The sequence below is a fragment of the Neofelis nebulosa genome, chromosome 9 (assembly GCF_028018385.1).
Source record: "Neofelis nebulosa isolate mNeoNeb1 chromosome 9, mNeoNeb1.pri, whole genome shotgun sequence".
Taxonomy (NCBI): Eukaryota; Metazoa; Chordata; class Mammalia; order Carnivora; family Felidae; genus Neofelis; species Neofelis nebulosa.
Window position 1 is genome coordinate 111,007,306 of NC_080790.1, and position 15,116 is coordinate 111,022,421.

At 54.8% G+C, this 15,116-nt stretch overlaps 1 protein-coding gene across 7 annotated transcripts in view; it reads right to left on the reverse strand.

The window, feature by feature from the left end:
* SMOX (spermine oxidase) overlaps nt 1-13,359 on the reverse strand; it is a 73,857-nt gene extending 60,498 nt beyond the window's left edge. For 3 of the 7 annotated variants that reach the window (XM_058684989.1, XM_058684987.1, XM_058684986.1), the window contains exon 1: nt 13,171-13,359. The gene's annotated coding sequence lies outside the window, so the exon portion shown is untranslated. Of the gene's footprint in view, nt 1-6,843; nt 7,026-13,170 lie in introns of those variants that run through there. The other 4 variants (XM_058684988.1, XM_058684985.1, XM_058684982.1 and 1 more) reach the window with 2 other exon arrangements.
* Between the last annotated feature and the right edge of the window lie 1,757 nt (nt 13,360-15,116).

The following is a 15,116-nucleotide window of genomic DNA, read 5'->3' on the forward strand; positions in this document are numbered from 1 at the left end:
AGCCACCCAATGTCCAGGGACAGATGGGTAAACAAAATGGAGTATATGCATGCAATGCAGTATTATTCAGCCCTAAAAAAAAAGGGGGGGGGGACATTCTAACACCTGCTACAACATAGATGAACCTTGAGGACGTTATGTTAAGTGAAATAAGCCAGTCACAAAAGGACAATTACCTTGGGGCACCTGGGTGACTCAGTCGGTTAAGCTTCCAATTCCCACCCAAGTCACGATCTCACAGTTTATGGATTCAAGCCCCTCTTCAGGCTCCAGGCCGATAGTGCAGAGCCTGCTTGGGATTCTCCCTCTCACTCTCTCCCTCTCTCTCTGCACCTCCTCCACTCACACTGTCTCTCTCTCAAAAATAAATAAACCTTAAAAAAAAAAAAAGGACAATTACTACATGATTCCACTTACACGAGGGACTTAGGGTGGTCCAATCCGTAGACACAAGTAGGACGCCAGGGGCCAGGAAAGGGGGGAGATGGGGAGTTAGGGTTTAATGGGGCTAGTTTCAGTTTGGAAACATTAAAAAAAAAAAAACCTGGAGACAGACAGTGGTGGGGATGGTGGCACAACACTGTGAACGCACTTAATGTCACTAAACTGTGCCCTTACAAACTGGTTAAGGTGGTAAATTTTAGGCGATGTCTATTTTACCCCCAAAGAAACCGTAAGAAACAACTAAGGCCACAAAAGCGTTTGGTGAGTGCCAAACCTTACGGCCGGCACTCAGGGTACAGCAACGACCAGAGGCCTCCGCCACCCGACCCCCCAGAGGATCTAACAGGTCAGGGTGACAAGTTCCACCAAACAAAAGAGGAGCAGGGTGAGGGGAGACGCAGCTGCTCTGCGTGGGGAGGTCAGGGAAGTCTGGCCGATAAGGTGACATTGGAGCAGAGGAAGTGACAGGCAGGAGGGGGGGATCAGAGGATGAGAGTGCTCCGGTGACCTCCTGGGGATTGCTGGATGACAGGATGTGGGGGTGAGGGCGAGGGCAGGAGCAGGATGACTTGGGTGACCAGTCATGACACGGCCAATCCTGACAAGTTCCGTGTCAACTAGTTGTCGCCTCTCCCCTTCACGACAAGCCTGTGGGGAGGAAGGGTGAGAAACTGAGGCTGAAGAACTTGGTGCGGGATTCTCGGGCAGGGGGGAGGGCCCAGGGGCTATCACGGCCCGGAGCAGCAGCCCCCTGACCGGGGCTCGTGTCCCCTTGCGGAGATCCACCCATTCCGCGGAAGGGACCCTTGAACTTGAAGCCTGGGAGGCGTGAGCTGAGCGGGCGGCGGACGAGGTGGCTTCCCTGCGGGGCTTCTCTCTCCCTGCCAGGAGCCGCAGCCTCGGGTCTGGGGTGAAGGAGGACAGCCCAGTCAGCACTTTCCACAGACTCTTTCAAAACCACTGACAAGAACCGAGGCTGTGAGACAAACTCAGCCCGGGCACAGTGCCCCCTGGCCGGCCCCTCGTGACTGCACAAAGCCCGTCTGTGCTGCGGCTCCAAGCCCGGGGAGGAGGGAGGTCTCCTGCGAGCCCATCCTCTCTCCTGAGCCACCACGGGGTCCCCACTCTGCCTAGCCCAGGACACCCCACCCACAAAGAGGCAGCCCCGGTGGCAGGGCTGAGCTGCCCAAGGCTTGCCGAGCCCAGGCAGGGTTTGTGAGGCCGTGAAATGCTTAGCACTGATCCCATACCCCTCCGCTGTAAACCCTTTTCCGGCAAGGCCCCCTCTCTTATGGCCTCCCCGTTCACCACAGCTTATCACAGGCAAAGGTGGCACACATACCATCACAAAAGGAAAAAAGGAAAACATCCTCGAGAAACCCAGCCACCAGACACACTCCGTAGCAAACTTCTCTTTACTGAGCCCTTGGTGTGCCAGGCCCCGTGCTGGGGACTTTCCATTCACTGAATCATTTAATCCTACACCCTGCTGCCCATTTTACAGATGAGGAAACAGGCTCTCAAAGGTTCCCAGATGCCACCCAGAGAGAGTGAGGGGCAGAGCAGGGCTTGACGACACTGAGCTCATCTCTTTCTGCCCACTGCTTGCTGGGTTCTCAGGCTCCCACTCAGCCTCCCAGGACAGCGGGCCCGAGGGCTGCCCTCAGCTTGGCACTCCCGTCTTACCCTCCCCACAGGCTGACACTGAACACATTGTGCCAGGCACTCGGGGCTGGCAGGAGGCATCCCCAAGCCTGGCGGCTCAGCCCAGCTGCCCTGCCAAAACCTAGGCTGCCACTGGGAGGCCACCTGCCTCCTGGCCAAGGTGTTGGTGGGGTATGCTGCGGCCACCCTAGCCTCTCTACCCCGTGAGGCTTGGCCTAAGGCTTGCCTGGCACTACGCTATGCCGGCCACAGCCCTTTGCCCTTGGTTTTGTCTTCCATAAACACCTGGCCCTGTCCAGGAATGGTGTTCTAATTGCTTTTGCCTACACGATAGAAAAGTCTAAGAGCAACTAACTCGTACTTCCTTCTAGACAGTCACCTCCTTTCTCACTGGCCCAAAACATTCCCCTCCCGGTAACTTCAGAGTGGTTTCACTGTGCTCTTCTAACGAGTCCTAACACAGGATCGCCCAATAAAGGGCTCTCCATAAAGTTCAACCCTGAAGCAGGACCCCCACCCTCACCCCCGCCCCCACCCCAGCAAGAGCTGGAACCGGGTCTGAAAAGCCAGTGGTGTTCATTTCAAAATGCACATGTGGGCCCTGAGCCCATGATTTAATCCATAAAACACCTACAGAGTTAAGACGCTGAGCTTGGACAATAAACATATTCTTCAAGTCCTTTTGTTAAGTTCAAAGACAGACTTAATAACTCACCAGCTTTTGAAATCGAGAAATGTCTGTTCTTATAATTCTGTCATCATTATCACTATTTTTTGCTGAGCACATGTGAAGTACAGAACACAGTGCTGAGCACTTCACGTAGAATATATCAGTTAATCCTCACACCAATTTGTCCATCCCACAGAGGAAGAAACTGAGGTTCCGAGAGGTTCCATAACATGCCATCCAACATAATGCGCTCCAAAAGTCACTTAGTAAGATATTAATGCTCAGGCTTTACGTTTTAAAACCAAGAGATGAGTCGATTTCATTGTCTTTTCCTGAGATAAATTTTCAGATTAACTCAAAAGTTTTGCATTAATTGTGTATGATTTTTTTGATTTTCTAAAATAAAGATCAAAAGTCATCCATGTATTTAACATTTAAAAGCCTCGTTTAAAGGGGTGCCTGGGTGGCTCAGTTGGTTGAGCAGCCGACTTCGGCTCAGGCCGCCATCGTGCAGTTTGTGAGTTCAAGCCCCGCATCAGGCTCTGTGCCGACAGCTCAGAGCCTGGAGCCCGCTTCCCGCTTCCCGCTTCCCGCTTCCCACTTCGGATCCTGTGTCTCCCTCGCTCTCTGCCCCTCCCCCACTCATGCTTTGTCTCTCTCTCTCTCTCTTTCAAAAATAAAAATAAAATATTTACAAGCTTCGTTTAAAAATCTTTCCCAAGGATGTTTGCCCATTGGTGATCCTAAGTGTCTCCTGTCCGAGTCATCTTTTTTTTTTTTTTAAGTTTATTTACTTTGGGTGGGGGAAAGGGGAGGGGGAGAGAGAGGGAGAGAGAGAATCCCAAGCAGGCTCCACAGTATCAGCACAGAGCCAGACTGAGGGCTCGATCTCACAAACCATGGGATCATGACCTGAGTTGAAATCAAGAGACAGCCACTTAACCAGCTGAGCCACCCAGGTGCCCCACAAGTCACCCTAAAATCTAGCTGACCTGAAGTCTCATCATTTTTGGCCAGTCCAAAAGAAGGACCCACCAGCCTCTCCTCCCTGGGGTCTAGAGTTTGGAGGGCTGGGCTGGCTTGGAGGAGAACTGGCAGTGGGTAGAGAGGTATGGTTGAAGGTCTGGGGACAGGCCCTGTAGGGGCTGTGAGGTAAAGAAAGAACATCACACCAGATGTCCTAGAACCTTGGCTTTGAGACCCAGTCATGCCATTCAGCACTGCCAGTATCTCCATGCTCCAAATGGGGCAACAGCTCATGCCTGGTGCAGCCATGTGGAGAGGACAGGAATTATGGGTCTGCCAGGGCCTGGCACAAAGTTGGCGGAGGGTGGCTAGGTTCTTTCTTCTGTTTCCTAATAACTTAGAAATCATTTCCAAGTGCTTCTTCTCCTGGTCTTAAATCACACCTTCCTTAACATTCTCCCCCAAGAAGCAACTAGAAGATAAAGGAATCTGGACCGAGGAGGGTGGGGGAGGTGGGGGGGCGGGGGTCTTCCCCTCCCCCGCAGCCAGGCCACCCTGCTCTGGCTGAACCTGAATGCTTTTCTTCAGCTTCTGTCCCTCTCAGCCTCTGATGTAGAGGGAGCAGGAAAAGCCCTGGTGCCTGCCTGTTTGAGGAAGAAAGAGACGGGGCACCGAAGGACAAGGGCCTGGAGCTGGGCTCAGCAAGAAGGCGCAGGAAGCATCATCTGCCGGGGCCTCCCTGAGCGCTTCATCACTGCGTCAGCCTGTCCGCCCCAGCGCGCCATTACAGCAACTTCTCCTGGGTCACCTTGTGAGCGGCCACACCCCATCTCCTCCACCTGAGCTACTGAACAAAGAATCCTCACACCAGGGAGGAAATGAGGTTTGGCAAGGGGCAGGGCAGGGTAGCCTCAGTGACAGTCCCCACCGGCCACCAGGGAGGGGAGAGGGAGTGGAAGGGCACAGGGGACCCTCCCCTTCCCCCTTCTGCATGTGCAACACCCCTTCCGGGAAGGTGACATGGTGAGATTCTTAACCTTTTGGAAAAGTGACTCAGAGCTCTGAGAATCTGAGGATAAGGGTCAAAGGGTCAAAGGTCTATAAGGGTCACATAAGCAACCCAGCCCTCCCTGTGCTTTGGGCCAAGAAGGGGCACAGCTATTCTGTGAGGAAACCCAATGTGTGCATTTGAAGGGGGTCCCGCACTGCCACCCCACCATCACTGCACACCCATGCCATATTTCGCACTGAATCATTGTTCTTTTTTTTTTTTAATTTATGTTTTATATTTGAGAGAGAGAGAGACAGAGAGCGAGTCGGGGAGGGGCAGAGAGACAGAGACAGAATCCGAAGCAGGCTCCAGGCTCCGAGCTGTCAGCACAGAGCCCAACACTGGGCTCGAACTCACAAACAGCGAGATCATGACCTGAGCCGAAGCTGGACGCTCAACCGGCTGAGCCACCCAGACACCCCTGAATCACTGCTCTGATCCAACCACTGCCCTGCTCAAAGACTCTGATGGCCCCGGAGGCAGGTCCCTGACACCTTCCCCCTGCCCTCAGGGCCCCTGTCTCCCACATGCACCCTCTGGGTCTTCTGACTCCCACACCCAGAGGAGGGCCTGTGAAATCTCATTAGGTCAAAATCTCCCCACCCTGCCAGCCACTCCTCCAGGAAGCAGGTCCTTGCTACCCTCTACAGATTACTCCTCCAGTCTAATCAGGACCCCACCCTAAGCCCCACCAGGCTCTCTGGTGGCCTTTGTGCCTGTTCATGTCCCCAGCAACTGTCCCCTTCCCTGGGTCCCTCCTGGAGACACTGCCTACAGCCATGTCAATCCCACAAAGAGCAGCCAACCAGTATTTGCGTGTCACAATGGCCCTACCAGGGAGGTAAGGTCATCCCCATGGTCCAAATGAAGACACTGAGGCACAGAGCAGTTTGACTTCTTGCCCAGAGATCACAAACCCCCTCTCCAAGGTGAAAGGCTGGGAGACCTTAGGCAAGGAGATGGCAGGGGAAGGGGAGGGGAATGGTCCTCCCAGAATCACACAGACCCCAGCCTGGTGACCGCTGTGTCCTAGGCACCACACACGTCCGCCCAGGTCCCTTCCTCAACCACCCAGTGAAGTGAAGCAGAGCTGTTGCTGCAAGAACCCAGGGCTGACTCTGGGCCCACGTTGCCTTCAGACCAATCCTCCCTCTGCAGTGCCCTTGTCTTCCACTGACTGTCCAAATAGTATCCATCCCCCAAGCCCACTTCCCCCAGGGAGCTACCCATCCATCCTTCTGGGCCCACCCATCTTTCCACATCTTTCCACATCAGCCCTTGCCCACCAGGTGTTTTCCTGGTGAGTGGAACATATTAGTAGGACACCTTCTCCCCCCAAAATTTTCATGGTCAAATCAGTTTGGAAAACACTAAAAGGTTTCTTTTTCTGCAGGACTTGTCAGAACCTTTAATTCTCCTAAATGCATTCTGAATCTCCCATAGGCTGATGGAATGAATTTGACAGTTTCTACCCTTATCTGTCCCCAAACCCTTGAGGTTTCTCAGAATAGTCTTTGTGAAATGATGCCCCTTCCCACCTTTCAGAACAGCCTGGCACAGTAGAGGGCACACGGGCAGGGATCATGGCAGGCGGTGGGGGGGGTGGGGAAGAATATCCTTTTAGGACATCGATGGGACATTTGGGGAACTCAGACTGAGAGCCCCTCAGTCTCTCCTTTCCACCCTCCCCCGGATGAGGTGACTGTCTACTCCTGCCAGCCTCTGGAGGGACCTCACCTGACTGGGGCCCTCAGATACCACCCCCCACCCCAACCCCACCAGGCTATGTAGGGCCCAGAGAGCAAGGGGCCTCGGAAAATCCCTAAAGCAGGCTGGACAGTTCTTCTGGGCAAATTACTTAATCTACTCCATCATTACTAGTGAGTTTTAATATTAAACCAAAATTAAAATGCATTAAGCTGCCATTCTGAGAAGATGCGGTTCCCCACTCAGCAAACCCTGTCACCCTCCCCCCTGCTCCCCAGGGAGGGGACCAAGTCCTTCAGTTAACAGAAAACTAGGGCCTCAGAGGGTAGCAGACACTTGCCTGTAGTGGCCCAGTCAGGGGCAGCGCAGAGAGAAGCATCCAGGCCTCCTCACGTCCAGGTATGCGGGGAGGTGGCCCAAGTGGGATAAGACCCCAACAGTGGCTCACGTAACCATCGGTGGCCACTACAAAGACTCACACAGGCCAGGGAAAGGGATGTTGTACACACTGGGGGTGAAGCTTAGTAGCTGGGGTGACTTTGGGCACTTTTAGGAGAAGATGGCATGTCTGGGGCTGGAGTCAGCTGTCTCCCCAGTCTCCTCGGCCCCACCCTGGCTGCAGGAAGAGTGCTCACCCCAGATTGGCTACCCACAGGGCCGGGCGCAGCTGTGGGCAAAGATAAGATGCCCTGTATCCCGGCTGTGTGTCACCCTGACTTGGGGCAGTCGCCTAAGACACCTTTTCATGGTCTTGAGAGTTCCTCACAGTCAGGCGCTCTGAAAATCAAAGGTCTCAGACCTTTGTCACTGGTCTGAGACCCAGACTCCCAGAGCCCCTTCACCCAGTCCCACCTCCCAGCAGAGTGGCCCCTGCATCCCACACCCTCTACATACTTCCCTCACCTCCCACAACACAGTCCACAGGAGCCAGCATGGTCCCCTTTACCTCTTCTAGATCCCACCTGACCTGCACCTGCCCCTGTACCCACCTGCTTCGGCCCCCGAGTCCCCAGTCTCAACCCTCACTACACAGAGATGGCCCATGGACCAGGTCTGCACCACCCAGGAGCGTGTGGGAGATACAGAGTCCCAGGCCCTGGCCCAGACCTACTGAATTAGAGCCTACATTTTAACGAGATGCCCATGTGATCCATGTCTATGTTAGAGTTTGAGAAGCACTTTTATAGACCACTGGTCTAATCAAGTCATTGCACCCGAGGCCTATAACCTTCAATGGCTCCCCAGGGCCTAGTGAATCAGGTCTAGACTCAGCAGCTTGGCAGTTAAGACCTTCCCTGACCTGGCTTCAACCCAGTACTCCAAGCTTGGGCTCCCCCTGCTCCTTGGGAATGTCATCCCCTCGTCTGTTGGCTAACGCTGCCCAGGACTTGGGGACCCTCTACAAGCACTGCCTCCTCCAGGAAGCTGGTCTGAACAGTACCTCATTATATCACATCTGGAGTGGCTCACTCATTTCCTGCAGAGGAGAGCTCTTGTCCTGTGTAGCCAGTAGCTCTGAGCACCAGGCTGGGGCACTGGGTGCTGACCACAGGTAAGAGGGTCCAGCACCCAGCTGGAATGTCCACCCTCAGCTCCGGCCTGACAGTGTCAGGCTGAGCCCCAGCTTTCACCTCAACTCAGTGGATGAGTCTCCCTGCCAAAGAAGGGGCACTCCCGAGACCCATGGGCCTGCTGAGCTTCTAGCAGCCATGTGCTTACCCTGCGCCGCAGTTTCCCAAAATGAAAAGAATGCCACCAACTCTGCCTCCTTCTCTCCCTGGGGGACTGGAAGGATCTGCTGAGATAGATGAGCAGATTCCTTAAACTGTGGGGCTCAGAATTTGGAGCCAAGAAACTCCATCCCTGTATGGTCAGCAACCCTTGTTTGGCCGGCCAGCCAGACCCTGGGGAAGCCAAGTGACCTGCCCAGAGGCGTTCTCATGACCAAACAGGAAAGCCTCGAAGGACAGGGCTGCCACACCCACCGCCCGCCTCCCTCCTTCCTGGCCCAGTTCCTCGGGGCTGGCACCTCATGGGAAGTCCTCACTCCTTTATGCTGGGTGTGCAAGAAGCCACTCAAGCATGCAACCTCAGGAGTTGCCAACTTCTGCAACCTCTAGGGAGCAAAGAAAAAGTCTCTCCAATCCCATTTTACAGACAGACAAAAAGAGGTAAGGACAAGACCAACAGTGATGTGTATTAAGCTGAATTCGAGTCCCATTTCTCTGGTCCCCCAGCTCTGCTCCCACATTCAACCCAGCCCTACTCAAACCTCCATGCACACTCCCCAAGGCCAAGTCCAAAGCTCCACCTCACAACATTGTAAAGTAATCCAAAAACAGGCGGTTTATCTGCAGAGCCCCTCCTGACCTCGTGAGCTCTCCAGAGGCAGATGAAGAGGGGAAAGGGCCATGCTAAACCCAGAGGGGTGACCTTCTAATGGCATCCCGAGCAGAGAGCTGCTTTTGCACCAGAAGTACTTGACCTCCCCAGCACCCCAAAACCACAACACGCATGACGCCCAACTACTTGGCCTGGGCCTGGAGCCCTTTCTAGAAGAAAAAAAATGGGGCACGAAGCAGAGGACCTCAGCTGCCCACTCTGAGTGAGGACCCCTTCTACCTTCAGGGTATGGCTTCTTTCCTACCTCCCCAGCCTCCAAGGCCAGGCGCCTCTGGAAGTCAGGCAAAACCACTTGTTAGTTAAGAAGCCTTCAGCTGGTGTGGATGTGAGTGGCATGGGAGAAGTGTCACAGTGGAGTGGTTTACAGCACAGATTCTGGAGCCAGGCTGCCTGGGTTCAAATCCTCACTCTGTCACTACTGAGTTATAGGACTGTGCCTCAGTCTTCCCATCTGTAAAATGGGCATGAGACCTACATTCTAGAGCTGTTAAGAAGAGTAAAGGAGTTAATATTTGCAAGGTCTTTAGGCCATTGTGTGGCACCCAGTGAGTATACCAGGTCCCTGGCCCAGCCTCTTGGCCTCTGCTTGATTTTTCCCTCCCAGGATATTCTCCTTGCTCCCACCTATTCCAGCTCAAGACCTTTCGTAGGCATGTCAGCCTGACCTTAGATCTGAACCCTTAGCCCCTATTCCATTGTTCCCCTCACAGTGTCCCTTGGCCCTCTATTCAGGGCTCTCCCAGATCTGAGGTCCCCTAGCTCTTAGCTCTCCATTCTGAGATCACCAGCCACACAATTTAATTCTCAGCTGGCTCCTTTGTGCAAAGAAGAGAGCTGTGGGTGGAGAGACAAGGGTCTATAGAAAGATGCTCAGCTCCAGCTTCTTCTTCCAACTCCTGTCCTCCAGGGCTGGGCACCCAGCAGGCACCCAAGGGATAGGCCTGAAATAAATCTCTGTCCACCCAGATCACCCCCATCTCCTGACTTAGAGAAAACACACACACACACACACACACACACACACACACACACACACAGCCCTCTGTGGACCCAGCCTGGATTTCAACCAAAGAGAGCAAAGGAAATCATTTATGCCCAACCCACCACAACCCACACCAACTCTACACCCCCCAGACCTGCCCAATCTTCCCTAAGCAGACAGGCTTGCTTTTAAGCCTCCTGTACCCTCCCCATGTCTCTTCTTCACATCCCACTGGCCCTCTCCAATTTTTACAGCAGTTTATACAACTGCTTTTGTGGAAATAAAATAAAAATCCTTGGGGTCACTGCTCCTGCACTGACTGCAATACCCATGTCTTTCTCCCTAACCCAGCCCTGACCTTCCCACCTGGCTCAAGATTCCCTGAGAGTCAGCCAGGGACTGTGTTGGATGCTCTAGATACAGCAATGGGCCATTCAGTCAAGGTCCAGCACTTGAGAAGCCGGACAAAGTAAACAAATAACTGCAACAAATACTATGGACTGTGATAAATATAATTAAGAAAGGAAAGAAACCAGGTGCTATGACAAATTACAGGGGAGTGGGGAGGGGGCCTCTACCAAGACTGGGAAGGCACATTTAAGTTGAGACCTGACAATGAGAAGGAGCAGAGCCAGCCCAATAGAAAACCCTGGACGAACATTCCAGGCAGAGGAAACTACACAAGCAAAGACCCAGAGAAGGAAAAAGTTTAGGGTGTTCAAGGAGCCGAAGTGATTCAGATGTGGCTATCAGGAAGAACGCAAAGGGGACAATGGTCAGGATAAGGGTGGAGGAGGTCAGCAGTGGCCAGATCATGGAGGGTCTGATCTTTGAAATTTTATTCCAATGGCAGTAGGGAGCCATCAAGGGTTTTAAAGGAATGTGATTATGTAATCACTATTTTTCTAAATCATTCTTGCTGTTCTGTTAAAATAGATTTGAGGTGGGCAAGTGGGAATTTGGGGGAAAGCAGGTAGCAGCTACTACAGCACCTGGGCAAGACCCAAAAGGTGGCTTGGCCTGGGAAAATGGCCTGGGGCCATAGCAGTGAAGTCAGAGCATGAAGAACAAGCCTGAGATAGATTTTGCAGCAAGAGTCAAAAGGACTTGCTGTTGCACTGGATGTGGGGAGGGGGGCAAAGGGAGGAGCTGGTACCATCTGGTCCTGTCTTTAAAGGTAGGTGGGTTATGGGCTATTTAGAGAAGGCCCAGGAAGGTCACATTTGGGGAGTACAGCCAGGGTTCTGTGTCATCCATATGAAGTTTGCATACCTATGAGACATCCAGGATACCCTAAACCATCAGATGGGTGGCTAGCTAGAGAAGCTGGGGCTGGTGACAAAATCCGCTACTTAAAATCATGAGAAGAGAAGTGATGTACATTTAAGATCAGTGCGTTTGTGGGGCGCCTGGGTGGCGCAGTCGGTTAAGCGTCCGACTTCAGCCAGGTCACGATCTCGCGGTCTGTGAGTTCGAGCCCCGCGTCAGGCTCTGGGCTGATGGCTCGGAGCCTGGAGCCTGTTTCCGATTCTGTGTCTCCCTCTCTCTCTGCCCCTCCCCCGTTCATGCTCTGTCTCTCTCTGTCCCAAAAATAAATAAAAAATAAATAAATAAATAAATAAATAAAAAGATCAGTGCGTTTGTAAAGTAATGCTTGATTTGAAAAATCAGAAGAAAGAATGAGGGCTTGGAGGATAGGTAAACAGTGGGGAGTCAGGAGAGCAGAGGGGCTGAGGACAGAGCCCTGGGATCCCCCAACCTTTAGAGCTGAATGAAGGAGTTGTCCCCAAAGACAACTAAGGAAGGGCTAGCCAGGGAGAGAGGAAGAAAACCAGAAGTCAAGAGAGGATAGTAACTCTAGAAAGAGAGAAGATCAACAAGACCAAGGTGTGTGTGTGTGAGGGGGGGGAGGGGGGGCGTCAAAGAAGACCTGCTTGTAGGGGTGTGGGAATCACTGGAGACCTTGACTGGGGCAGTTTGCAGTGAAGTGGTAGGACCAAGCCGGGTCAGGTGAGCTGAAGGACCCAAGGGATGTGCTCCAGAGGAGCAAGTGCGGACAGCTCTTTGCAGAAGTTCTGCTGTGAAAAGAAGTAAAGAAGTAGATCTGTAGCTGAGGGGGAATGAAGGATGAAGGAAAAAATAAAACAAACCAAAAAAAGGAGCGATAAGTGAGGGGTGGAGGGTATTAAGGCATGTTCTTATCCTGTTGGGAATCGGGGGATAGGAAGCCACTTCTAACCCTGGAAAGAGGGGAAGTAATCGGAGTGTGGGACAGGGAGCAGACCACCTTGGAGCCAAGTGGAGGCATGGGCGTGTGCCGGGAACTGGAATGCTTTCTCCCTGCCCCCCCCCCCAACAAGAGGGAAGGGGGGCAAACGTGGGGCCTTCACTGCACACACTTTCCGATGCACGCCTACTCAACCCTGCATTCATGCCCACTCCAACGACCCCTGGGGCTTGTTCCAAACACCAAGTTGCCCCCCACGGACTGGCACGGATGTGTCACCACCAGCAGGTTCTGCAAACAACCTGTGGTCACATCTTACCATTCGTGCCAGCCACTGCACTTATCGCGTCGAGGCTGTGGCCCCTTCCTAGCACTAGCTCAGAGGGGGTCCACCGGCCCTTCACCTGCCCAACCCCCAAGGCAGTGGCCTCCCTCAGTCCCTCCCCCAAAGTGAGCACTCAACACACCCTACCCCTTTCCCAGCCTGGCTCCCTATTTGGCCCTCTGGAGAGAGCGGCTCCCCGCCCCCGAGACCACCCGGACAGCCGGAGGGAGGGCGGCCCAGCCTCTCCCCGAGTCCCGGTCGTCGCCCCGGCGCCTTCTCTTCTGTCCCCAGCGCCCACCCCCCGGACCGCCCGAGTCGCCGCGGGGCGCCAGCGCCAGGCTTTGTCTGCGCCCACCGAGCGCGCCCGCCGGGCGCCCAGGGCTCTCCCCTGCTGCACGGAGCTCGGGGAGGGTCCGGCCTGCCCTCCACCTCCGCGTGCTGGCCTGGCCAGCGCAGCCCCCGCCCCGGGATCACCGCCCCGGGCCGGACCACCGCTTCCCCCGGCGCGAGCGACGGGGCGCGGCGCCCACCGCTGTCCGCGAGCCTCCGGCACCGCCGCGCACCCCAGCCCTCCCGCGCGAGCGCCGCGCTGGCCGCCGGAGCCTTCGGGGCCGTTCGGAGCCCCTCACCTTCCCGCGGCGGCTGCAGCCCCTGCGGGCGTGAGCGAGGGCCGGGGGCTCGGGACTGGGGGGAGGGGGGGCAGGGGGACTGGGGGGCGGACGCTCTGTACCTTTCCCTGCTGAGCCGGGGAAGTGAGTCTGTGGCGAGCGGCGCTCCAGCCTCGGCCTCCTCCTCCTCCTCCCCTCTTCTTCCAGCCGTCTGGCTTCCTCCTCCAGCCGCCGCCGGGACCGTAGGGGCCCGAGCCAGCCGCCGCGGCCTGCGTGGGGCCCCGCTCCGCCTCGCGTCCCCGGCCCACCCCGCCAGGTCCGCCTGGGCCCGGCCCCCTGCTCCGCCTCGGGGCGGGGACGCGCGAAGCTCCTCCCCGAGCCCGGCCCCCAGGGAGCGGGGAGGCGGGGGCCGCGGGGGCCGCGGGGGCCGCGGGCCCCCGGGAGGAGGGGTGGGGGCCCGCCCCCGAAGCCCCCGGCCCAACGCTCCGTCTCTAGCTGGGCGCCAAACGTACTCACTCATCCCCGAAAGGAGAGTAACCAGCCCAGCCCTGCCGGCCCGATGCTGGGCGTAACTCGGGTCAAGGCTGCCTGCCAGGCGACCAGCAGAGCCAGGACGCGGGCCTCAGTTTACCCGCAGAGTTGGAGGGAAGGGGCGCCCCTCTCCTCCCGGAGCTGCCTTCACTCCCGCAGACCCTTCACTGGATCTTAGTTGAGGTCAGTGGGTTCGTCCCCAAGGGCCGCCTCATTTTCTCCCCAACACCCGTTGCCTCCCCTGCCACCGCCACCGCCACCACCTCTACCCCGCCTCTGAGACCTCAGCGCCTCAGTCTCCAATCCTAGACAGCAGGGGGTTGGCGCAGGGCGCACTCACACCGCCACAGCCTGTCACTTCGCAGCCCACTACGTGGAAATGGCCTCTGTAAGAAAATAGCCTTCGCTGGGACGCGCTGCCTCATCCTTGGTTTAATAAAAAAAAAAAAAAAACCGAAGCAAATAGGTGTGAAACCGAAGCAAATAGGTGTGAGGGTCACTTTTTCTTTTCCTTTTTTAAAAAATCATAGTTATTTGGAAATTACTTGTTTATTCGCCATTTGAGATTCTGCAAGCACTGCTCTGGTCCCTTGTAGAGTTTTCATTTGTGCCCGTTTATGAGGAAGGTCACTCGGTCTCTGACCATTTCATTCTGTGAACATCTCCAGGGCCTCCTGGAGCTGATAGAGACCCAGTCCAAGGGGGGGGGGGGGGGGGGAGGCCTTGGATGGAAGCCAGGCCCCTGCCCTGAACTGTCTTTCAGGGTGAGGAGGGTGCCACATCTAACCTACACCCCACAGCCAGTCCCAGTGCAGAGCATAGGTCCGCATGAGTGGAGGCCAGGAGAGCAGAGGTGACCCTACAGAAATGGGGTTTGATGGTCCCCTGCAAAAGGGACCCACTAAGCATACTGCTTACGGGGTAAGGACATGGTGCATTTGAGGCGAAGTTTCTTCTCAGTAGAAAAGTCCTGGTCATTGCCCACACTAGTCCCTTCACCCAGAAAGCCTTTCTGCCCCAAACCCCTATATCCCCTTCGAGTTTAATGTCACCTTCCTCAGTGAATCCTTCCCTGTCACCAAGGAAGCAGAATGCTTTTGAGTAGGCTCTCAGAATTAGATTTCCTGGGCTTGAACTCTGCCTCCATGTGGCCTCCCTGTGCTTCAGTTTTCTCATCTATTAAATGGGACTAATCAATAATACCCCTACTCCAAAGAGTCATTGGATTCAATAAAAATGCTAACATGGGCTTGACAGATTACAAATGACAGAAAACTACTCAGAATGGCCTGGTGTAAGCAAATAGGACATGTATATGTTCACATAACAGAAGACACCAATGGTCTGAGATCTGCACACCAAGAGGTTTGAAAACTACCAAGACTTAGTCTTCCTGTCCTTATCTCTCTTCTCTGCTCCTTGCTGTGGCAAGATGGCTGCCAGCAGCTGTAAGTACCAACCTCACAGCTCAAGTCCTCATTGCTTTCAGCTGTCCCAGCAAAAAACCAAGGTTACACCAAGTTGGCTCTGCTGGGTC